Raw genomic sequence first — 25,896 nt, 5'->3', positions numbered from 1 at the left:
AGGACTGTACCTCATTTAGCATACCGGACAGATGCTGCTCACTTAATCAGCAGTTATTCAGTCTCTTGTTTACTCCTCATTATAAAATGCAGGGCCCCAAGCCTTATTTACTGCACACTATTCAAATCCTTCTCTAAAGACAGAATTTTCAGTTGCCTCCTGGGCTTTTCTATTGAGCTCATCCCTGTGGTATCTGAGCACTTTGTAATGAATGCACTTATTTATACAAGACCCTTGTGAGAATAAGGGATATTATTAGCCCTATTTCACAGATTCACTGACAAAATTTTGGGTTTCCACTCTGAGGCACCTACGGCCAGATTTCTGCGGTGTGCTTCAGCTTTATCAGTTTAAAGCAGAGTTCAGGTCCTATTGAGCTTGGTTGCAGCTGTGATACTCAGCGTTTCAGCAAATCAGGCCCTAGGGTATGAAGTCAGATACCCAGGAAATAAAATGTGCAGAATTACTTTCTGCTTAGAGGAAGTTTGTTTTTTTGCAGCTTCTGATTTTTTTTATCCAGTCCATTCCTCCTAATTCACCCTGTCCTCATGTCACACCTCATTTCCCCTGGGCTCCCTGGGGGTGATGAGGCAGGGACAATCCACCAGGACTTACCCCTTTCAGGACTAGAGCAGGCTGAGGGACGTGTGGTGAAGCCCCAGCACACAGAAAAGCACACTTATTTGGGACAGAGAGGGGACAAGGCTGGGTTGGAGCATCTGCTACCCCATCAAGGGCAGCCTGGTGAGAGGTGCCAGGGTCTGGTAGAGCCCCGGGGTGGACAGGCACTGCAGAAAGGTCAGTGTATAGAGAGTGAAAAGCTGGAAGATGTTCAAAGGAGGAATTTAGAGATGCTGCTTGGGCAGGTGGGCATAGTGTTAGAAGAACCAAAGTGCAGATGGAATTGATACTGCCAATGGATATAAAGGAAAATGAGAGGAGCTTCTGCTGCTATGTTGACAGTTAAAGGTTGACCAAGCAATATATGGGACCACTGATGAATGGAGCAGGTGATTTAGTAACAAGACAAGAAAAGTCTGGCATGCTTAATGCTGTTTATGGTTCAGTCTGCCCCAAGAAGTTCTGCCAGACCTCTTGCTTAAAGAAGGGGTTCAAGATGGATAATCATAGAATCATAGAATCCTTAGAGTTGGAAGGGACATCTGAAGGCTATCTAGTCCAACCAATGGCCTGCATTAGATGAGGAGGGAGTCAGAGATGGCTTGCAAGGACTCAACACACACAGGCTGAAGAGCTCATCAAGAAAACAGAGCCAAGATCTTCTCAGTGGTGCATGGTAAAATAGTGAGCTATGGGCATAGGTTGAAAAAGAGGAGGTTTGGCCTGTAAGTAAGGAAAGACATTCTCCTGGTAAGTATGGCCAGGCAGTGGAGCTGAGTGCCAAACAGCGCTGAGAAGTCTCCATCCTTGGAGGTTGTAAAGATCTAACTGTGTACAGTTCTGAGAAGTTTGGTCTGGCTTCTTGACTGACCCTGCTTTCAGCAGGAGGTTGGACTAGGGAACTCCCTAGGTCCCCTTCCTCCTTAATTATCCTCTGGTCCTGCAGTGGAAAGTTTCAGCTTTCCTCTTTTTTTTTCTTTTTGCAAGCACTTTTTCCTAACCAACAACTAATCAAAGATTTGGCTGTGGTCTTTCTGACATTTGAACTACACTCCTTCACAGAAATGTAATTGCAAGAAATGCACTCAGCCCTGGGCTGGCTCATGCCCAGGAGGGCGGGAATCTGAGAAATGACCCTGGGCATTTACTTAGGTTTTCCCTGTACGTGTGAACTGAGAGATTCACGTCTTCTCATCCAAAGGACTACAGTGATGTGAAATGTGATGTTCAGTTGAGGAGAGAAAAACGCACATTTTTGACATGAGCACCTTCACCCAAATAGTGGAAAGTCACACACAGCTGTAAGCAATGCAAGTATGGCCTGGTACATAGAAGTGCCTTATAATAGCTAATGCTCTCCAAATCTCCTAAAACAAGGATCTATCTAGAAATGTGATCTATCTAGAAATGTTTCTATATGTCACCCTCTCTTGATAAAGACAGAGAAAGCAGGAAATGAACAAACAGGAAAGAAAGAAAAGACTACCTTGGGCTCAAATGTGGTTCTGTTGAGTGCACAACCTGAAGTGTCTGCTTCTTCTCCATATATTTCTGCTTGTTTTCTGTATGTGTGCAACATTGTGAATCATATGAAAATTCGAAAATTTCTCACGAGATTTTCTGTCTATAAATGGATTTCAGAATTTTCAAAGGTGATTATGCCAATGAAAATCTAGTTTTGGGACTGAAAATGCAATAACACTCTGTATGTGGAGAACTGCACTCTCTTACATTGTTGTTAATTTTCTTTCAACCAATAGAATAGTTTTCAGCTTCTGTGAAGGCAGAGAACACATTATTTTTGTTTAAGAGCAATTTAATTCAGATACATATATATGTATACACACACACACACAAACAAGAGTTTCAAACTAAACTAAAAGAAGCCATATGTAACCTGAGAAAAGGAATACACAGGAATAAAGGAATATACACACATATTTGCATCACTAAGTCAGTTTTAAAGCCTGAAAGGCTTTGTGTCCTTCACTGGATTCAGGGAATAAGGATTTCCTTAGTTGCACTCTTGTTGGAGCTGAAATTCATATTAGGCTGCGCCTCACTTTGAAAGTTGAAGTTTGAGCAGAAGCAATGTTGATGCTGGAAGGCTGAGTTTCTGCCACAGTGACAGGAAACACCCTTTTTGCATCCCCTTCCTGGCAGAAAACATCCTTCTCAATACGAATTCTTAGCATGAGCAAATGGTGTGTAATCCTCTCGCAGTGTAAATATATGTCAATCAAATGAGAGCGCTGCGATCTAGGTGGGGCTACTAAGCCTTACTGCAACAAGAACAGTCATGTTGTAGGCAATGCAGTATTCACCGATACCCTCAGGTTTTCACACAGTCGTATCTGGCCACCTTAAGCAGTGCTGCTTCCCCTCCTAGCCCCATGCTGCCCATGGGTCATGAGCTGGGGAACCACTTTACTCCCTGCTCAGCCTGGTCCCCACTTCCTGCTGAGCCATGCCCTGCAGCATAACTGAAGTTCAATTAGGAAGTGAATGACTGTGTAGATGGCACAGCAGGCTTAATCCCTAGAACTTTAATTTCCTTTACCTTTACAGGCTGGCAAAAGGAAGAGGTAACTTTTTTTTCTTTTCCTTTTTTTTTTGTAAAAAGGGAATGAATCCTGGAGCTGCAGAGGATGGGCTTCATTGAAGTAACTTTCTATTTACTTTCGAAAAAGAAAGCTTTAGGTTTATTGGAGTCATTCTGTGAAATAGCACAGAAAAAGCATGTCTTCCTCCTATCTCTCATTTCCTCTGCCTCTTTCCTACCCCTTTACACAATCTGAGGGGGACTTTTTGACATCCGCTCTTCAATTTCTTGGGGCTGTTCTTGGCACTAATTTTTAGTTTCACTGGGAGCGTTTGAACTCTTGAATGGAACTTCTCTTATCATCACCACACCAAGTTGTTATTGCCACAAAAGAGGTGAGAGATAGAGAAAGAAGCTTGATACTTCTCAGCTTGGGAAGCTGCTGCTAATAACCTGCTTTTTTGAGAAGAGTGACTCATGCATTAGGGTTGAAATGAGATTTATTTCTCTGAGTTAGAAGAAATAAATAAAGTTGGACAACAAACAAACAATAGTCGGTGACGGTCAGTTTGTATCTAATGAGTCCTTTTTTGTGTTAACAGAGGTCCAGATGTTTACTGGTAATTTTTTCCTAAGTGCAGATCTTCTTGGAGACTTCTGTGCCATTCCTAACTTTGTGATTATAACCATCTTTATCTCTTCACCCTCCTTGCTTCCTGCTAGGTAATTTTGCTTCTTTGGAGAAGTCAAAAGAAAATATATCTTTTTATTACAAGCAGGAAACCGTGTGCACAGTGAGAATCCTTCAATGACATATGGCTGCTAAAGTTGTGATGTCATAATCAGCTTATGATTTGAGTGGGACACATACATGGATGCCAAACCTTGCTGGTGACTTGGTCCTGATGTATTTCCTAACCTTCTGTTGCTAAGGTATGCTAAAAAGATGAAGGCATATACTCACTTCTTCTCTGGTACAACTTTGCTATTCCACTCAGCCCAAGCCTGTTACACCAGTACAGGGCTGGTATGGGACATCACTGAAGATGATAGTGCTGGAAAGGCATCTGGGTCTGTGCTCAGACAAAGGTTGTGCTGGGGAAGAAAAAGGAAAAAGCCCTGTTTGTGAAGTTGCTGTTTCTTTAAATGTGAGATAGAAGCCAAAGGCTTTAGGCAGAGGCTGTGCAGTAAAGGGAAGAAAGATTTACGGTAGTTTTCAGTGTTAATCTTGTTCTTCTTTTTCCAACAAACTTCTTTGTTCAGTTCAGAAGAAAGGATGAATAAGAAGGGGCAGGACAGAAGTACAGAAAGCAATGAATGCAGGACAAAAGGTAAATCAGTTATGCCCACTTACTGTAGTACAAACATGTAAGATAATAGGATATTGGGAATGTGTCTGTCAAAGCAAAGGATCCAGGGAGAAAGGGCAAATACAAGTGAGAGTTACCTATTTTCTGAGTTCAATGTCCAAAGCAGGCATTCATGAAGAAGTCTAGACTGTTATTTTTAAGGTCTGCAATACAGTTGTTAAATTTCACATTGATTCCAGGGCAGAGGTGACTGGGATTTGTAAAGGCACAAAAGTGCACCTGCTCAAGGTGACAAATCAGTTGTCTAGATCCATTCAGAGCCCATACATGCTACAAAAGCAAAGAGGATATGAGTGATGTCTTTGTAACCTGGTAATCCAAGGCTAGCTCTGTCGGTGCACAGGGAAATCCTTGGGTCTTGGCTTTGTAAGAAGCACATGATTCCAGGGGGCTTCTGTGGAAGATAGAAATGCACCCTGTGCACAACCCCATAGGTCCCCACAAAATCCTATTCTTGGGTAAGAAGAAAAATGTGCCTAGCCATGCAACAGGGAAGGAAATAAACTGAGTCTCAAGACTGCTTGCTTGGTTCTTGGGCTCCATCTGAGATGTCAATATAGCCCTGATGGGGTGCAGCCCACAGCTTGCCCAAAGTTCTTGCCCAGCCTGGTGATAACGGGTGAAAAATTGCAGAGGGCTGGTTGGGAGTTACTGCTTCTGCAGACCCCCAGACAGAAGGGAAATGATGCTGCCCAGAGGGCCTAAGGGAAGTGGAAGTTTATGGAGATGACATTTCAGTTTATGGGACACATAAGGAAGGATATAATGCAATCTCTTCTGGACATTATCTTAAAGGCTCCTGATCTTCTGCTACGTAAAGAAAAACGTACATTGTTAGCAATATGGCTGTGGCATTTAGGGCATTTCACTGGTGAAAAGGAGCAGGGAACCAAGAGGCAAAGCATTGTTTTTTGAAATTTTGGCCCAATCTTATAGGATGTTCCCAAAACGGACTCTCGCAGATATGAAAGAGAACAGAAATGATGCTAGTCAGGAGCTTTGATTGGAATAAATCACACCCTCTCATAATAAGACAATCTCTTCTTTTGCTTCAAAAACCTTCCGTTACTTGTGAGTCATCAGAGGGCAATAGAAGGACTTTGGTGTAAAGTTATTTACTTGCAGGCTTCTGGTAGGCTGCAGTGAATTATAGTTACTGAACAAACTTCTATCTAAAATTCCTGCAACTGAGCAATTAACTTTTTGACTCTTACACTAAAGCAGTTCATGTAAACAGATTGTGGTTATGAAGCAAAATGCTTAACAAGTCATAAATTGTGAATCAGTTGTTGATCTGTCCTTTTTTGTTTCTTTTATTTTCGGCACGAGACATAAATTTTCTGCCTTTAGTGGGTTGTTTTTTTTCCAAAATAGTGGAATTTGTGCATCTTTAGGATATGGAAGAATCTCCTGAATGAGTCAAGGCCTCCAGCAGCTTACCATGTAGGGTGAAAGGATTCTTTTAAGTAGCAAACATGTGGGGAATCATTACAAGCAAGATGCCATACATCATCACGCAGTGTGCATTTATATATTTAGAAGCAGGGAAATATTACCTTGCATTTACCATGAATAAAAAAATGTAGCAGTGCAGCTAATGTGAGGTAGTTCAGGATATATAAATTAATCTCCTTATTTATCCTTCCTACTTCTATGAGTAGCCAAGCCTACAGAATAATAATGCAGCTCCTTTGCACGGTGATACTTTTATTCCTTTGTGATTGCTTTGCAGAGTTCAGCAACATTTTTGTATAAAGTATCATCAAATCAATAGGAGTTGCCCCCATTTAAATAGATGGACAGTTTCAGGCACCCTACAAAATCAGACCTTGCTCTATGTAGACATCTCTGGATCATGGCTACAAAATGGAGATGATAACATTTGGAGAACAAGGGATATTTCTATTTAATTCCATTAAGACTAGTCCTTGTACCTTCCCTGGAAGAGATTGCACTATGAAGCTTATGGAGCAGAACATGGCAAGACAGGACCTCTCTGACTCCTTCAACTGTTTAATAATTAACTATATGACCTCTGTTTGGAAATGAAGATAGGCTAATTAATGCATACTTCAATAGAGTATTTCACCTACGATATGACTGCAGTGTATAATGTAAAATTAGAATAAGATGGAGTACATTCCATGTATATCATGGCAAGGATTATAGAAATGCTTCTTTGCAAATGTCTTCTCTTTTTCATTTTATGGCACTTTGCATCACTGTGTAATTATGTATAATTACTTGGAAAAAAAAGTAGATTTCTGGCCCCTTGGGGTGCCAGTTTGAGTGAGACAAAAAGGGTCAGTTTTTGACTATGGTGTGAAATTTTGTGCACTATTACAGCATGTTCCCTGGAAGTGGAAATATTTCTGCAACACCTCCCACAGGAGGGCTCATTTGGGTGGTCTATATCCTATGTAATTTTAACCCAGACATAACATTTTCTGCTGCTTTTGCATCATTGTTGTCTTGCTATCTGAAAAAAAAAAATGCTTCTGATCAATTAAAACTCAGAAGGGCCTCCTGTCATGTTCCTGGAAGTGATTTACAAAGCATTTTCACAGTATCCACGTGAGTCAAATGAGTGCGATTATCTCAGTTTTCAAAGTGTGGTACGGAGGCAGAAGTGGAGATAGGCTTCTCTGTGTAGGGTTGGAACAGAACTGATGATGTTCTGGTATTCCACCATCCTACTGTGGTGGATTAGACTTCTCTTGCAAGTTTTCCTGTTGCTTTAATATCAGGTTGGGCTTTTTACATTTTAGTGTCACAAACGCTTTAGGTGTATTTGCAAGCACAGATTTGACTCTGTGACAGTCAGCTCTCAGCAATTAACTGAAACCTTTCTGCAAGAAGAAAAGATTGAGTCCTCTTTCTTCATGAGTCTTTTCACAGGTGTGGACTATCTTGTGAGTTAACTTTGTTATTTCACAATTGTAAAAAGTGTCATGATGTTTGAATAGCTGTAATTACTGCTCACCTTGTTCTCTGTCCTTTGATTAAAATGCTTTTAGGTACTTTGCAAAATCCTGAGATAAAGGCTGATACGCAAACAATATTCCTGAGATAAAATGCAATAAATGTTCTGTAAGACATGTTTTATTTGTGAGGAGCTCAGATAACACAGTGATTGGTGCCTGGTGAAATTGATAGATTTAGAATATTTTTCTCTGATCCTTTACACAGTTGGATCTTATATTTTGAAAATTCATTTGAGATCAGGCAGAACTGTACAGGCCCTAAAGGCTTGAGAGACGTTGTACAGTTGCAGTGCGACAAAGGAAGGAAAAATGAAGAAGAGCAGGAAGAAATACGAAACTGTGTACAAAGCCTAGATCACACAGACTGAAAAAGAACTTTCAAATAATTTTTCCTTCTTCAGGATATCTCTCATAGAAGCAAGAATTTATACATGGAAATTTTCCTCTGGTCCCTCTGTCCATTCACTTTATTTATATCGCCCTGACATCATGTATGGAAACCATCCTGGTGATTGCAAAAAGGGAAAATGGAAATCAAGCTCAACTTCTTTGCAAGTTGTAAATCTGCAGTCTCAGTTCAGAGCAACTCTGTGCAAACATGGAAATTGTTTCATGGCCAAATGTTCATTGCTGGTATCACTCATGAGTATGCCATTCAAGTATGCATTGCAGTGAGATATAACTGCATCTCAGATTCCTTCTCAGCTCTACCTGCAATGTTTAATTCAAGCAGAATGACATGTTTTGAAAGGTCATACCACTGAATTTCAGGTAGCTGAGAGAGATGTCTAATTCAGTTGGCCTGTCTACAAAAGCCTTCTGAACAATCAATGAAGGCAGAGAGACTTTTACAGGATGAGCACATGAACTTTGGGTCACCTAGTTGAAGGTGCTGTCTTTTTGGGTTAGCTCTGATGAGGCTGATGGCCTCTTTTGGTGAGCACTGAAGTACTCCAACTTTGCTAGTTCAAACAATGCTTCTGCTTAGTCTTTTATTCCAGTTATATGACTATAAGTTTGATAATATCAAATTTAACTTATCTAAGTTTTTTGTCAAATGGAAAAGCCAACTGTGATAGTTCAGAAACACTGACATTCAATATTCAATTTTTCTGCATTTTCATCTATTCTTCTAGCCAAAATTATTTGCTGTGTTCGATCCAAGTTTTCGAAGGGCTTTTGTTATCTTGGAACAGTGTTTTCTAGCAAAGTAGCCATTCTGCTGGAAAAATATTGAAGGTCAAAGCTGGATATATATTAAACCACTTCTTTTTCTTCTGTAGTCTTTGGATAAACACAGATTTCAGTCTGGCATCTCTTGTAATTCAGAGAGAATATAAGTAACATTTCAAATAAGCAGAGGAGTATCTTCCCCTTTTAGGATGCTGGTTCCACCTTTCTCCATCTCCTTCTGCTGATCTCCTCTGGGGGAAAAGAATTGAGTATACTAATGACAAAAAGGCAAATATGCAAACTCCCTCAAGGATGCTTTAGAAAGCTACCTCATCACAACAGTGTGACATGGACATGAATAGAAGATCATTCTCTTACTTCAAATTCCAAGCAGCCATTGACTTTATTGCATATTTTCACCTACGTGAGTTACAAATTAATGACAAATATGTTTGAAAGCTAGTCATTACCTCAATCAGTCAATTATTCAAGGGATGTATCAGTGTGATTAGTTGCTCTCAGTTAATTATAGGAACAATAATTAGCTAATATGGGAGTCCCATCATTCATATAATACTGATTTTAATTGTTTTACAGACAATAATTTTAAAAGTCCCTTGAATCTGCACATTGAGAAAGCACCCTAGATTACTTATAAATTTATCAAGTTGCAGGAAGTGCTTTACTGTCTTCTTACTTTTCTGGCCAACCTTATGCTTCTACCATCTTCTCAGCACTAGCTTCTGTTGAAAATTAATGAATGTATCTTCAAATGAAGCCTTATTAGTGAATTGCCTTCAGAAAGCTGAGTGTCATACAGATGATTAGACAACTTGCTGCATTTAATTACCTCGCCCCTGGACAAATATAAACTGATGCAAACGCTGCCAAGGAAAGATGGATGTGTAAAAGACGTTATGCCCTGTTCCTATAAAGACAGAATCTTCTCTGAAATTTCAGATGCAAAACCATAAGTTTTCACACTTTGCCTCCCTAAAATCAGCACTGGAAAGAACACACATGGTGCAGGAATTTTGTTTAAAGAAGACTCTGACTGTTTCCTCCTTCTATTAGCACTTCCCTCTTTGGACCTTCAGCACCAGCTTTGTCTAAACCACCAAAAAGTTGACCTTACAAAACCATGCAGGATGAGAGGAGTGTCCTCCAGGGACACAGGGGATTAGATAGTGAGATTATTGCTTTCACTTGCTGCAAGCTGATGTTTCTGCTTGCCCATTTCATTCATCTTTATTGTAAGCACAGGCTATTTCTCCTCTGATAATATGGCTGAAAACTCTTCAACCCTCCTTGTAAGATAAGAATCTTAGTTTTTAATTCTCTTTCTATTGCTGACTACTATCTTGCAATCAAAAATGACCTTGGGAGGTCATCTTTGTATCCGGACATGGAATTTTCCCAACCCCTCTACTGAGTGAATGCCCTAAGTGTTTTTATCATATGCTCGAGATGGGCTTTTAGAAGACTCCCCCTTCTCCCCATCTGTGCTGACATTTTAAAAACCATATAATTTTTATCCCAGGCTCTTGGTTTTAATCATTTTCATTTTTTTCTATCTTTACCCTGAAAGTCTCTCTTGATTCCTGCTCCAATTCTAACTGCCCAGGGCAACAATTGCATTAACATATCACTAATATGCCTAAATTAATTATTTAAAATTGAAAACAAAAGATAGACAAAGCCCATTGAGACCACAGAGGATGATAGTCATCTTTAACTTTGTGTAGTATAGTGGTCAAAGCATTAAAATTGAAATCAGGAAAATCTGCATCTGACTAGAATTCCCTCAGACAATTGTGTCAGCTCTGTATCACAACTTACCTATATGTACTATAGGATTTATAACTGATAGAGTGTTGTATGACATCTATTTATAGGATGTAGTATTTTGTAGTCCTCTGTCTCCTTATTACAGCTCCCAAATGACTTGGACTCTCAGCAAGCTCTCTTGCATGCTTTCCAAACTCAAGCACTCTTCATAATCTGTTTTACTTTGTTATACCGAATAAATTAAAAAAACCTGGAAGAATGCAGCAATACTGTTGTATTGAACTTTTGGTACCTAGTTCCATTAATGCTTTAATCATCAAAAGCAAAGCTTACATGTAGGTTTTGGACTGATTTTAAAGAGCTCTTTTCCAAATAATGAGAGGAGTAAGAGCCCTTGAACATTCACGCTGCTGTTCTTCAACACATAGATCAAACCATGACTCTGCACCAGTTTCTTTACAAAAATGTGTAAAGGTCTGCAAGTTTCATTTGCATATGACACTGCAGAAAGGTGAATATTTTAGGACTGATTTATCTGAGCTCTTGGATGATTTTGTCGAGACATATGTGACACTCCCTAGATAAATCGCACCACCTCTGAATTCCCATTATTGCTGTTGTTTCTTTGCAAGACAGCTGGAGAGCCCTTTCTTCTACCCAGTATTGAAAAGGTCCCAATCTCCCTGATGCAACTTCAGTTGATAAACTGATAGCTATTTTGTCTTTTCCCTGCCCCTGCTGCCTTCCATCTAGTTTAACCTGGACTGCTTCCAGCTCATCCCTCAGGCGTTTCTCTCTTCCTGTTATGAAAATTTTTCCTCTTCTTTCCTCTATTTCTTAATGCTCCACCTCAAACTGCAGGCATGGAAGGAGGCAGGGAAGGAGGTATTACTCAAGGGCGTCATTACTGCTGCCAAAGGGAGAAGGTAAAATTGGTGTCAGAGCTGAAAAGAGAGATAGATAGATGGCATGAGTGGGTGCCTCACCATTGCTGGGATTTGGCAGATGGAGGAGTGAAAAACAAGATAAAAAATGGTGGCAGCCACAACGGGTATGGAAAAACTTACAGTAACAGGAGGGAAAAGTACTAAATTAATTCTTATAGATGCTGGGATGTAGACATATATAGGGAAAGACAAATGCACTCACGTTTCTATTCCCTTTTAACAACACTCCAGGAATAAAGAGATTCTTGCTGTAGGCCCTTGCTGGACCTACAGTGATGAATAGCTTCTTCGTGGCTTCAGCCTCTTTCAGGTTAAATTTACTATCCACTTACACTCATTTCTGATTGCATTTCCTAATCACATGGCTAGACTGTGCTCATGCATGGTCATATTTGCCCACTTTCTTCACCTGCCCTTTGTGTTGCGCTGCAAGATAGACTTTAGGCACCTGGGCAGAGCACCCTGAGACCCTGCCTCAGAGGCCAATGTTATTTGCTGATAAGGTACATGGATTTTGAAGTGAAACTTGAAGAGCAAGTAATGTGTCTTGGGAATGCCTTCATATCCCTGCGGCTCTGGGAAGTGTGAACATAGCCTATTTTACCATTACAGAGGCCAGGTAGGGAGGTACTGAGACTCAGCAGGATAACAGAAGCCTTCAGATACTTTAAGTAACTCAGTCAGCTTTGAACTCTCTCATTTGGACACCACTGTTTATATCAGTTGTCAACTGTACACTCTTAAAAATGTCTGAGCTGTTGAATCTCACAGTGTCTGAAAGTTGAGATCCGTGCTGGAAGAACACTTCCAGCTTTGTGATAAAGGGAATTCCAAGGGAAATATACTGTGACAGAAGATTGCCAGTACTGAATGTCAAAGTGTGAGAAGGGAAGGAAACAGAGCATTTGGGTGAAGACATGCACAAATTCACAGTGCTCGTGAATCAAAGGGTTTAGAAGTTGCATTATACTTTGAGCTCTCCGAGAGTGTTCTTTAATAGGCACTATGTCCTCATACAGAATGGTCCTACTATCTAATCCTACTGTTCCTTGTCAATCATTTAAAATTTTACACCTGCACAATTGAATAAATGTATTGGTTCTATTTCTCGGAAGGGGCATGTGCCTTTTTATGCTGTAAAACAGAAGTAATGATATTGGATCAGTCTGATTCAATTACTTCGTGTATTCTTGAATTTAATCTAATTTACAGGAATTTGGAGAGACATTCTGATTTTTTTTAATTTTTTCTTGTGTTCAGTTTCATCATCACATACAATGAAAAGCATTAATTTTGCCCCTTTCCTCCAACAGCTATAGCAAAATAAGTTGTTTTAAATGCATTGCTTGAGTTCTGTCATGATTGCCTCTTCTCTTCTGTAGATGCATATACAATTATATACAGAACTCCACACAATTAGTTAGCATGGACTAGGCAGTTAGTGGCAATGTAATCTTCCTTTGTAAAAGACTCTCTGTAAATTTGATCCTTCCTGAACATTAGAGCAAAAAGGAAATAAGGAAAGTGCAGGACATGAGCCCAGAAATGGAATAAATAAATAAAACCGGTGTGCTGAAAGATGGAGGAGTGAGGAAAAAGCAAGTCAAAGTCCCCACTCCTGAAATCTCCTCTAAGTGGCAAATCTCTTCTGATCACCATGGCAGTAAAATACCAAAAGGAGACACATGCTCCCTTAAACAGTCAGTACCCAAGTAGTTCCTTGTATTTCAGGCCAAAGTGAATAACCTAGAATTGCAGCAAATTATGTTAGAAGACTATCCAAACCTCAGAACATTTCATGGTAAGCACATGTAATCTGCCTCCTCTTAGAAGCCCAAGGGAATCAGAAGCAAATGGAGGGAAATTTTAGCACAGCGAAGAACTGTATAAAATGCTTAAGATAATGCACAGGGTAAGTCAGAAAGAAAATTTTCTTCTGACAAAGACATGCTGCAAGTGTTCCGGGTTGCTGGCTGTGACCTGTGGATAGCAGTAGTGCTTCTCCATGTCTTTATACTTGTACAGCCCAGAGGTTTGGAAAACTGATGCTATTTCTTTTCCAGTTTCCAGCATTTCCTCAGATTCAGTTTTGCATGGCAAGGCAAATGCAAATTTTCCAGATATGGGACATTTCCTGTGCTGAAGCTTGTCTAGGTGAATTTTAGCGAGCTCAGAGAGTGCAGGACACCTTTGGAGTTCATTCAATGGCATCCATGTGTTTCTCCATGCTGTTTAATTGACTGCTGTTATCTAAATGTTTTAGTCATTCTGAAATTACTTCTGTGTGTTGATAATTTTTTGTGATTGTGATTATTAATGCCTGCTGGATAAATGCTGTCTATATAAAGTACTATAAAATGCTATATGTCTTTGTGTAGGTAGCTGCATGTAGATGCAGCCACAGGCATTCAATAACCATAAAAAGCGTATGAATGTTGAATTCAGAACCAATGTACCTATTGAGTAAAACACCAATAACAGCTATGTGTTGTAAAAAATCAGGAGTATGTTGCAAGATAATACACAAAGCGCACAATTAAATGACTTGGTTAGATTATGTTATCGCTGGTGAGAGTAGCTCACATAATTGTTCTGTCAAGTAATTTTTTTACATCACTGGTTAGAAAAATGTGGGGAAATCTGTCAACCCCACTTGTCCGACCTGTTCCTGTCAGAACTATCTTTAGTTTGAGCTTCGAAAGCAACAAACCACATAAAATCTACGCCCCCTTTCTAACATTATTATCCCTCCTGCTGTTTTAATTTATATGTTTAATTTGGGTTTTCTGGGTGCAATATGGCTAATTGCTTGAGAACTGTGCAACCTTACAAGTGAAATTTTGCTTTTATAATTTGTAGCACATCAAGTGTAATAATGTACATTTAATTTCTCAAAAAGATAATTATGCTAATAGAATTATTTGAATACAAATTCACACTCTATTCAGGATAATGTCCTCTACCTCTTAATTTATACTAATGTAGGTTTGTATGGAATTTTTAATAAGCTTCTTCAACCCAGAGCCATGAGTGGCTGGACTGAAGAAAAGGGCTGGTGGGACTTAAATAGGACAGAAAGGCTTCAAAAGGCTTTGTAGCAAAAACTGTCAGAAGTGATGCAGGTATTGGGTTTGTATAAATGCTAGGAGATGCTGCATCCAGCCCTGGTCATGTGGATGGTTGTGGTCCTGCTATGTTTAGCTTACAGAAGGAAAATAAGGAAGAGACTCTGCAGGTGAGCAACTGCATTGCATACAGGCAATGCTTGCCAGATGCCAGCCTTCATGCAGACAGCCTGTCACCCCCCAAAATGTGTGGTATCTAATGAATGACAGCACCTTATGAGACTGACTCTCATTGAGTCTCTCAAGAGGCAGCTGGGTAGAAAGCAGAAGAGGAGGAGCCGCAGGGAGATGCAATTTATTTTTAAGTCCATTCATTAGGCACCAGTTAGGCATGAGGGCTTGGAATTGGCTCAAGAGAGATGAGGCTCCACACATGTACTGCTCTCTGATGCTCAAACAGCCTTCATGCCAGACAAACTTGTTTTGGCATCTGAGCAGCATCTGCGGAAGCATTTATGCTGGATAATAAAGCTTTTGGAGCTGGGAGGGGCTGTGCTGAGGCCAGGTTATCCAGGGGGGAATGCAAAACTGCAGCCTAGCACAGACAGATGCCTCATCCCACCACCATCCATACATGCATGCTTGGGCTCAAGTGCTTGGCACGCAGCTGAAGTACTCTGAGAGGTGCAGCAGAGCCTTTTGGACAGAGTTAAGCTGCATGCTGTATAGGGAACATCTTCACTTGCAGTTGGGAAAGCAAGACCTTCTACTAACCCCTCCTTGCTTTCAGTTCATGGGAGCCCTCTGAAAGTGGAGTGTTAAAGTACTGCTGCACTGAGTTTTCTGTATTTTCTTACCTGTGGCCAGCTTCAATGAGATGTATGATATCCCCCTCTTCCCAGATGAAACTTCCTCCCCTGTCTCCAGCACATATTTCTCAGGGAAAGAATGGTGGCTACTCTCTGTATTAAAGCACACTGAAATCTCAAGCAGTAGTATACTGCTATTGTAAAAAAATCAGGCTGTCGGAGGCTTGAAATGTTAATTATTGTATTTGTAGTAGAATCCTAGCCTTGGAATGACAAAACTGTTGCAAATCCCTTGTGAACTACTTACACAGGGAAGTATGATAAATGAAAGTTTCTAAAGGTGGTGACTTTCATACTAGATTAATATAGGGCACCGTGATTAATGCCTAGACTGTCAGTTCATATTTTCTGCCTTAATTATTTCAGGACTTTTTTAATGCACCATAAGTATATTTATGTGTGATCTAAGAGCAGGATTGACAGCCCAAGAGCTTGACAAACTATTTATCCATGAAAAGGGTGTGGTCTGGGCAGCAGATTTTGCAGAACTCCCGTTTCTTCCTCTTACCAATTGATGTGCCTTCCTTCTCTCTCTGCATTAAGTTAATCATCCACAGGACTGCTGATTTCAAGGTCACAAATAAGGAGACACTTTTTGCAGTGTTTCCGTAATGTTGAGATGTATTTGCTAGAAAAGAGGTCAAGCCTATTCATTTCACAAATGCTAGCCAGCATTAATATCTGAATACTTTCTTGATATCCTCTTTTAGGTACGGGAAATAGCTTTAATATCTCAGATACCACATTGTGGTAGCTATTGCCTTTTAATGTTGATCCCTACAGGCCATCAATCCCTAACTAGTATTACTTCTTATTGAAGCTGAGATAGTATCAAACCAAAATTTATAGGTAGAATATTCACTGTCTTATGACTAAATACTTGACTTGTATGGTTCCACTTCATGTTGGAAATTCCTTGGGACATCGAACACCACTGATTTTTAGGTAGAACCCATCACTGATTTGATTGTGGAGTACTTAAAAAAGATTGGATGATATGGCCTCATACTGTTATGGACTTGAGTTTCTTAGTGTTATCAGATTATTATTATTATTATTATTTTTTTTTTGAGACTTGCACTTATTTGGTTTTGTTTTCCTTTGATAGCTTTAAATACAATGTGCCTTATATCTGGGGAAGAGAGAACAAGTTTGTATGAAATAAAAATGGCAAGGATCTGTACTGAAAACACACATTGAGGCTATTTTTACTTTCATTGCTGAGTTTTGCAGAATAAACAGATTACAATAAACAGAATACAGCGAGGTGATAACATTATTATTATTATTTATACAGCATCATAAATGTGCATTCTGCTTAACAGACAAATAAAAGACATCTCGGGAGATCACTTCAAGTTCAACTTCTGCATAAAGTACAACTTTCTCCTGAACATCTCCCTTTTTTTCACAGTTGCAAAGAACAAATGTTTCAGACTTGAGTGCATTAAATGGAGGAACAGAAATCCTTATTTGGGCTCAAAAAGAAAAAGTGATTTGATCAGCACTGCTTGATGTATAGGCCAAAACCCACTCTCTGATAAAAGTCCTCCACAACTCCAATGAAGGCCAGAGCTGACCCAGTGTTCCCATCAAAGCCGTTGGAATTCAGGAGTGCCCTGAACTTCTGAAATTTAAGCAGATTTTTTATGTTCTTAAGGATGATGGCTCACTGAGGGTCATAACACCTCAGAAAAAGTTGTTGCAACGTATCAAACTCTGTGTTTACCCCATTACTCACTTTCAACCAAAACTATAAAAGAATGTTATTCTTTAATTTTTTAAAGAGCATAAATACTGAAGACGTCCAGGCCTAGAGAAGGTCTGTGATGAAGGAAAATCTTGGAGACAGAATGATGTAGAAACACCAATTAGAGCACTGAGTAATGAAAGGCAATTGGTGTAAGCTTGTCTCCCAGGGAGTTGAGAAGTATGTGAACTACTGTTGCCCATAGACATTTGCTGGAAACTACAAGAGTGAAGGGAATAACCCACTTCAGAGAAACAAAGTGGTCCAAATGAACACTCTCAAAGTAAGTTCACTAAAAATATTAAGCATGTAACACAAGAAATTATTTTAAAATATTGCATTTAAAATCCCAATTAAAATATGTGCCTATTTATTATAATGTCTATATAATTCAGAAGAAGGAAGGAACGTTTGTCAGAAATATTTATAAATTGCAAGGCAATAAGAAACTCTGGCAGGTGTTGAGTTTGTAAGGGATAAATCATGCTCAAACTTCAGACGTTTAATCAGGAAGGCGCATAGATTTCATTTTATCTGCAACTGAGAACTTTGTCGGAATGCAAAGCTTTTGTATCTTGGTGGTATGCCACAGGGACACCTGCTCAGAACAAAGTCTTTCTTTTATAGCGTAATTGCTAATGTAAAACCACATTAATACAAATACGGCAAGCAGTTTTATCTTAATTTATAACTCTGTCTCTGGACAAACTAGATAGTACTTCTTCTAGACAGCCTTTCTCAACACCTGTTCCTACACGAACTTGTATGATCTTGAATTCTGTGGCTAGTTCCAGCCATCAGCTGTAACAAGTTCATTGCTTCTACACCTTCCTGCCAGCAGATACTCCCTTCAGTGCTGCTTCCTTTGATGTCTTTAGCCTTTCCTAGCATGGGAATTAAACTGACAAAGCTGAGTTAATGATAAAGCTTTATCTATGAAGCATTTTAAGGCTTACAAAAGGAACATTAGTATTCTTGCCTGCTTCCTGTACTTCTTAACAGCTATTTGCTGTTTCTGGGGTGCAGCTTTTGTGTTTTCCTCTCTGGCAGGAACTCACGTGATCTAAAGAAACAACTACCCAGAGTTATTCACTTGCTTCCTTACCATAGTTGTAGGATGTCCAACGCAGTGTAAGGAGGGTCCAGCCCTTTGTGCCTATCTCCCTTATGTCCACTAGTGGGGAACGGAAAGCTTACTGCAACAAAAAGCAAAGAGAAGTAGTTCCCCAGTAAGAATATCACACTAATCATTCACACAAAGGTAAGCCCAAGACAAAACTTTTTTCCCTCAATAAACATATTCAGAGTAGGTCCCCAGAACCACACTTCAGCTGTAGTCCTTGCTTACTCAAACAAATGTCACCCTGAGCACCAATGCATAATGCCTGGATTTTTGCAGCTCCCTGGAATATGAAGTAATATTACTCTTTCTAATCTTCACTATAAATTAGCTACGGAGCCATGAGCAGGAGTACTGTTTTTTTTCTGTGCAAGAGTCTGTTTTGAGCACACATACTGTCCACGTCCTGGACTCTCTATAAGTGCTCCAAAGGGTGCTCCATTACAGAACCACAAAAATGTTCCAAATAACTGTGCTTGCCTTCAAGCCATGAACAAAAATTGATTTGTAAATCTGTATTGAATGCTTTATTTTTGGTAGGAACATGAGAAAGCCTATTTTTTTGTTTTTTATTTTTTTGAGAAACAGAGGAAAAACTGGCAATAACCCTCACTTCCAACCGAATAAGACCTGACTCTTTTCCAAATTACCACAAATAGTAACAGTGTTCTAGCACTGAATTATATTCTGAAATTGCAGCAATTAGTAGACTGGAAATATGTAGTGTTCCAGATCCATACACATGTGCTTGTTCTGTCATAGCCACAATGACTGCAGTTACAGACAATAGAGCCTTTGCTTATCATGCATTTATTCATGATGATTCTGACCACTTCAGAACTTCCTTTCCTATTGGTTTGACCCAGAGATAACCACACTGGAAATGGTCATACTGGAAAAAATTCTGACTCCTATGAATTCTGTAGGACTTTTGCAATCAACCAGAGCTGAAGTGGGATTTCCCTGTCGAAAATAACTAGAAGCAAATAGTAGCAGCATGATAGAAAGTTTTATAAAACTAAGGAGAAAAATTCTCTTCCAGGGATTAGAAAACACTGAAGCCAACTCTATTGAATTGGAGCCCACCCTCTGACATACTTTATAGTCCTTCCCAGTATGTTAATTGATTTCAAATACCATCTGAAAACACTGTCGGATGGCATCCAGAAAGAGAGGGATCTGGTATACCTGGCTGACATTTATTATTACTACCCAGTTTCTGAGCAAATGCTTTTGGACACAATCATTTTTTTTTTCTGGCTTGCAAAATAAGAGCTGGAAAATTATAAAGTAATTCCTATGAGGGTAATAAAAATTGATCCAGATGTTTTGTTTTAAAACTCTCAATCAACAAATAGATTCTAACTCAACAAACAGCCCTTGTTTGAAAGGCTAAAACAAAATTTCTGTTTATGGGCTAAAGGAAAAATCCCTATTCCGTATGAAAAAAGGATTCAGCTAGTGTCTTAGATTCTGTTCCAGGTAGTTTTATCCTTCTTGAGACTGTCCAGGAAGAGGTCTGGGTGCTCTGAGAATTCAGAAATAAAAAGAAGCCTCCAAAATGATCTTATTGCTAACTTCATCTGCTTCTGGCCTGCATCCAGCAAAGCACTTACATTTGTTCTTTGCTTTGAAATTGACTTGGTGATATCAACAGGGCTTTTCATGTATCTGCAGTTAAATACTTGCACAAGTGATTATCTATCTCTAACCTCTTTCCATCAAGGCTTGAACTACCCACAGTGGTCACCAGGAGGGAGGGCCTTGTTTTATATTTCTGAGGATCACTTTACCAAGTTATTTTTCTCTTCAGACAAACATCCTGCCATTTGGCTTGCTGCATTATGCTCCAGTTCAAGTTCAAGAGCTCCTCCAGCCCAAACTCTTCCCTTTCAATCCTGGGTCTGAACAGGCCCACTCAATCCAATCAAAGATTTTCTCTGTACCCAAAGAGATTTACTGCAAACAGATCAAGTGCTAAAGCCCTTTGCTGGGGATGGCTGACTCTCTGAAAAGCCAGCAAGGCTTATTAATACTTATTAAAGAACAACTTGCCTTCTCTAGTTTTGCTCTTCTATTTCCTCTTTTCTCCTTGATAGAGAAATGTCTACATGATGAAACGAAGTACAGTCTTCTGGTGACATTATCTGAGTAGAAACTTAATAGCTCCCTTGCAAGCTAAGGAACCATCTTTTCACTTTTTCCTTAGAACTTTGTAAAAGCTAATTGAAAAGCAATCACAGCCTGGCACTTAATAGGCTTTCACATTTCAACAGCAAACATTTTTTTTTCTGTGTTCAAGAGGCACATCCTGGGCAAATTGCTCCCTTTCATAGAAGGTAGGTAGTTTGATCTTGGTTTGAGAGAAGGCTACAGTATATCACTTTTATTACCTACTTTGTATGAGAATAAGTGTTTTATAAAAGTTCTGAAGGTAATTTCTTATGTCAGGGAGGGCAAAACTTAGTTCTTGTAGTCAAGATGCTTTAATTAGTTTTCCCTGAGTCTGTTTTCTCAGTTGTCTTGCTACAACTGCATCAGTTTTATTACCTTGAAGAAATAATTTGCTCTTATTAAGACCAAGTACTCTGTTCTATAATTTAATATGTTACATTATCTTTAACATTAAAAGGCCTGAGCCAAAGTTCACTGAAATCAGTGGAAAGTCTGCTACTGACACTAAAGAGCTTTAGATCCTTTTAAGGGAGTTTTAGTCTTAAGAAGCATCTATACTGCAATTATTCTGTGCAGCCTATCTAAGTTGGATGTTATTTGAAGTGCAACTATGCTAGGACAGGACTCTGTGGGGTCTGATGGCAAGTATTTATGCAACTTCTTGAGCAGGTGGGGCTTTTTTTAGTCTGAGATGGGTTTTGTGCTGACATGGTTATGTTACTAGAAATATCTGCCCTAGTTAGCTTAAATTTAGCTTATGTATGGTTACACAATTTGAATTAGTCCAGTTTAGACATACTCACATTTTAGATGGAAGTTTCTTGTGTTATAATGATATGATTTCATATCTTAAATCAGATATATTTCTCTATGGCTCTACTTCATCACTGGATCATGCTTCTGCTCATCAGCAGTCACCTATAACACAGAGTTTTCTCTCATGGTATTGTCATTTTCACTTACAATCTATTTTCTTTTTCCATTACTTGAAAAGGCTTTGATAGCCCTTCTTTTCTTATAGGTACATTTTTTTTTCTAGCCACCTGTGTCTCCCTGGTGGATCTGTTAATAGCAATGAATTAATCCCTAGATGCATTATAGCATGGTTGAGCACCATTATATTGACAACCAAGCCAGAAAAACCTTTCTAGCTCAGTTCCTTAGAGACTGATTAAGAAAGCCATCCCAGAAGTTCAATGATATTAGGCAGTATAACAACTGCGTTACTTGCTGGAAGCATTATTTTTCCCAAGTCTATATTGACAAATGTATTTCAGAAGCATCCAGTATCCTTGTTAATCAGTCTGAAAGTTCTGAGGATATTTTCTAATTTCAGAACTACTAAAATCCTACAATGAACACCTTAAACATTACTTTAACAAGAGAGAAAGTTTCTAGTTAGGTTCATTGATATTCAACAAGGGAAAATATGATGTATGTAAGCAATCTGAAATACTTAAGTATAGCCTGCTCTTTGTTATGTTCTGGTATGTCCAGTTAAAAATCCTCTGCCATATCCCACTATGTCATTATGGACTAGATCCAAAACTGGTTCAGTCTAATAAAGGACTGCCCGATATTTTCAGTCTCCTTTGCTTTGTATCAGATGGAGCTAAAATCTTGCCCTCTCTAACCTCCCTGTAATGCTCAATTTTTCAAAATGTAACAATGATCTCTAAAGACAAGCAATTTTGTGTTCTCGTTTTCAGTTCCTTTAATTTTTTTAGTTTTCTTTTTAGTTTCTTTTCTTTTTTTTTTAACTTTGTGAGAATTTAGGGTAGACTTAGATCATTCTTCTAAGTTTCTTCTCAATATTGATAGCCACAAGATTTTTAAGGGAAGCTTCAGATCAAGTGAGGCATAGAGTGCTCTGGCTGCAACAACATGTATTATGAACTCTGAAACTAATTTTCACATCACGGTGCTGGAACTTTTCCACCTTCTGCAGCTTCAATGTGTAGATTTTGTGAGAAGTATTACTAGGACTTATAAATGGAAGAAAAAATGAGGGAACAAATTGAGTAGTTATTAAGAACGAAGCTATTTTCCTGATGAAATATAACTCATGCTGACAATGGAGATTCAAAGTACTGTACAGATTTAATAGTCACAAGTAATATTTCAGTAGTGATAAGTGATGCTTGAAAAAGACAAATCTTGAAGCAAAAGAAATGCTGCCTGAGTTCATTCAGACACTCCTGTATTTCTTCTTGGGTCCCTTTACCTCAGCGTTTATAGGGAATAAATTTGTAGGCTTTGGGGACTACTGAAGTTAATTTCTAAGAAGTGTAATACATGCATGTTCATATGCATAGCAGTTTTATTCCATACCCCTTTGCTTTTATTTTTTTTACTTCAGTACAGACAATATTTGATGTGCAAAAACTGATTAAGGAAATCACCCAGGCACAAATAAATAATAATAAATATTCTCACTCAATCCTGAGGGGTTATGAAAACAACGGTTGGCAGGCAGATTTACAACTCTCAAAATACCTGTTTAAAGACCTGAGCTCAGAAGCCAACGGAGGCACAGAGAGACCTCCTGCTTTGTTGTCTTTTCTTCTTTGGGAGGTTCAGAATATAACAATTAAAAAAAAAAAAAGAAAAGAAAAAAAAATACAACAAAACACAACCAAACTTTTGTCATGAATGTGCATATGTAGAGAAAGGACTTACCGTATTTTAGTTATGCTATACCACCAGCCCATCTGAGTGCTACTGCTAGACCAAAGAAAAATACTTCCTTACTGTGATCTCAAGTGTTATGTCAAGATATACATTCCTTCAATGTATGCAAAAATATGTGCATTACAGCATAACTGTATTGCAGTAGATTTTACAAAACTTCTCACATTTTTCAGTAAGTTTTAAAAGTTAATATCAGTCTTGATGTAATATGAAAGTAAGATTTTGTTCTTATGCTTTCTAAAATGTGAAGTGCATGTTTGATTTTCCTCATACAAGTCTGTTTTTTAATGAGGTTAAAGGCTGCACAAGGTGTCTGTTTCTTGGCTCACAGAAAGGCACAGGAAGAAATTAGCACTGGGTAAGAACATTATTTGCTTCTTTCAGCATGATCTTTTTGTCTTCAAATCAAAACACCTTTATTATTTTCATCCTTGCTCTATTGAAATCTTGGGGCAGGGGAACACAGGCAGCTGGATATACCTCCAAGCACACTCAGGTATTCCAAAAGCCTCAGGTGTGAGCTCCTGTGGTGAGTCTGTAAGTCCTTAAGCTAATCTGTTCTCCATCTCCTTTATAACGAATACTCTGCACTTCATTTTCTCTGTTTTCAAGTTGGACAATTCTATTTTCTGCTTCACCAAAATGAGTCAAAAGCCTTTGATTTATACTCTCAGTTCTCTCACTTACAGATAGTACCATTGCAGAGATTTTTGACTATCCATTTTGCTTTCAGGTAAGGTTAAAAGTGTTCTGGATTTTGACAGCTCTGTAGCAACAGTGGACCCAGGAGAGCAGCAAGAATGAGTCATGTGTCCTCTAGTGGCAAATGGAGAGGAATTCGTATTCTTGAGCTGCATGAGGTGGTTGCTCCTCTTTTGTTTCAAAAACAAGAGTTATACCTAGGTGCTCTAGCCAACTAAATTGATTGGCAAAGCCACCACTTTGAGGTTGAGAAGAAAGGAAATACATTTTGAAGCAACATTTTAATGCATCACATCTTTTCTGGGATGAATGTGACCATGGTTCTCTTAGTGTTCTTCATAGGTTTCTTCTCTTTCTTTCACCTACAGTGCTTGCTCAAAGAAATCACTATGGTCTGGGATGACCAGAAGAAAGCAGGCGCATCCTTTCACTTGCATGCCCCTTGGCCAGCCAACTGCTTTCTGCTTATTGTCCCCAGAATTGTAGAGTACAAACTGTCCTTTGAGAACAGTTATTTATGTCCTAAGTGTACAGTATAAGCTTCTGACTGCAATGCTGAGACCCTTTGATTGACCAGATTTAACTAGTAATGGGCAGCAGAGCATTTGCAATAAGAGACGAATATCAGACCATGCACACAGGAAGAATTTTCAGAGATGTCCACATTCTACTGAATGTTGGTAGGAGTTAGGCACCTAAGACAACCTCTCTCTCTCTCTGCATGCTTTGTCCTGAGACAGAAATATATTGCTAATGTGGGATTCAGTACTTCTAGGGGTGGTTTGTATTTTTTTTTTCTATTAAGAAAGAAAAAATAATTAAAAAAAACCATTACTTTCCACTGAATTTACAAATGCAAATGCCAGAAGGCTTCAGGTTCCCAGTCCATATTTTTTTCCTAGTGAGACTCTTACAAATGTAATTAGCTTTACTCAGAATATAAACTACAAAAGGGAAGATCAAGGGATATTATTTCTATTTTGTGGCAACCGCTGATTTAAATTCATTGCACTAATACATTAAAAAAAATAAATTCCCTGTATTTAAAAGGGTTAAAATAATAACCCTTATTAAAAGTGGCTATGCTTTACTGATAAAGCTAGCATTTAACAACCCTGCCTGAGCATTGGCATTAACTCTACGCTGAGATATGAGGTGGGAAGGAAATTTTTTACTGCTTTTGTGTTTCTGAGATTTCCTTGCAACCAACACTCCGCCAAGGTGGAGATAAGATGGCAATACTGCATTCCTTTACGTCCTGCCAGCTCGTGGCACCTCAGGTTAATGCAGTCTACCTCCAAGAAACTGCGTGTATCAGACTGTTTGAGACCCAGCTGCCAGCACTAATGTTAGGAAGCCAAGTGGAAGACTGGGCACAGGACTTCTATTCAGCTGGCAGTCAGAGAAAAAGCTCTTTCCAGAGATTTTCTTGGAGGAAAAATTATTTTGTAGCATCATTGGAGGGTGACAGGAAGGGTCAGAAATGAAATGAGATAGCAATTTGTTGGTAATATGGGGAAAATGCTGCCCGTGGATTTTGAAGTGGGAAACTTTTCTTAAAAGCACACCAGATGGAAGTTGACCATTTTGATGCTTGCAGAACACAAAATAGACAGATTGTCAATTACCTAAAGGACTGCGCAATTTGTCAAATATGAGTTGGACAAGCAAAAGAGAAGTTAATAGTATCAGGGAGTTCAGTGAACAAGTCAGCCTAGATGTGTGAAAATCTCTAGCAAAGATTCTGTTTTTAAGCATATTTTTAATCCCAGCTAAAATATTTCACTTAGCAGTGGTGGATTTTTTCCTGGACTTGTTTTTAAAGTGCATTTCCTAAGAAAATGTGGTTTAGGCATTAGGATCTATTTTTTGGTGTCTTAACTCTTCAATTCATTAATCATTTGGACAAAGGAATAGGGATCTGAGATACCTTCACTTCCTGCAGTTAGTACATATGAATGATTTGACAGAGAAGGCAGACCCTCCTAGTATCATCTTGTTACATTATGAGCACAAACTACATCAGGCCTCAGTGAATCTGTACCAGTGCAGTTTTGTTCCCCAAAAAAAAGTCAGAGGAAGGCAGGTTTTATTCTTCA

The 25,896-nt window shown here is 39.0% G+C and overlaps 1 long non-coding RNA gene across 2 annotated transcripts in view; it reads left to right on the top strand.

Annotated features, from left to right (window-relative positions):
• Positions 1-3,641: 3,641 nt before the first annotated feature.
• The window catches only part of LOC109369594, a 52,490-nt gene continuing 30,235 nt past the window's right edge, over positions 3,642-25,896 (top strand). Inside the window, exons 1-2 of one of the 2 annotated variants that reach the window (XR_004161732.1) lie at positions 3,642-4,096; positions 4,427-4,494. This is a non-coding gene — a long non-coding RNA (uncharacterized LOC109369594). The remainder of the gene's footprint in view (positions 4,097-4,426; positions 4,495-25,896) is intronic. The other variant, XR_002118822.1, reaches the window with a different exon arrangement.

Source organism: Meleagris gallopavo, chromosome 1 (genome assembly GCF_000146605.3).
Source record: "Meleagris gallopavo isolate NT-WF06-2002-E0010 breed Aviagen turkey brand Nicholas breeding stock chromosome 1, Turkey_5.1, whole genome shotgun sequence".
NCBI lineage: Eukaryota > Metazoa > Chordata > Aves > Galliformes > Phasianidae > Meleagris > Meleagris gallopavo.
This window is presented reverse-complemented; position numbering and strand designations above follow the sequence as displayed.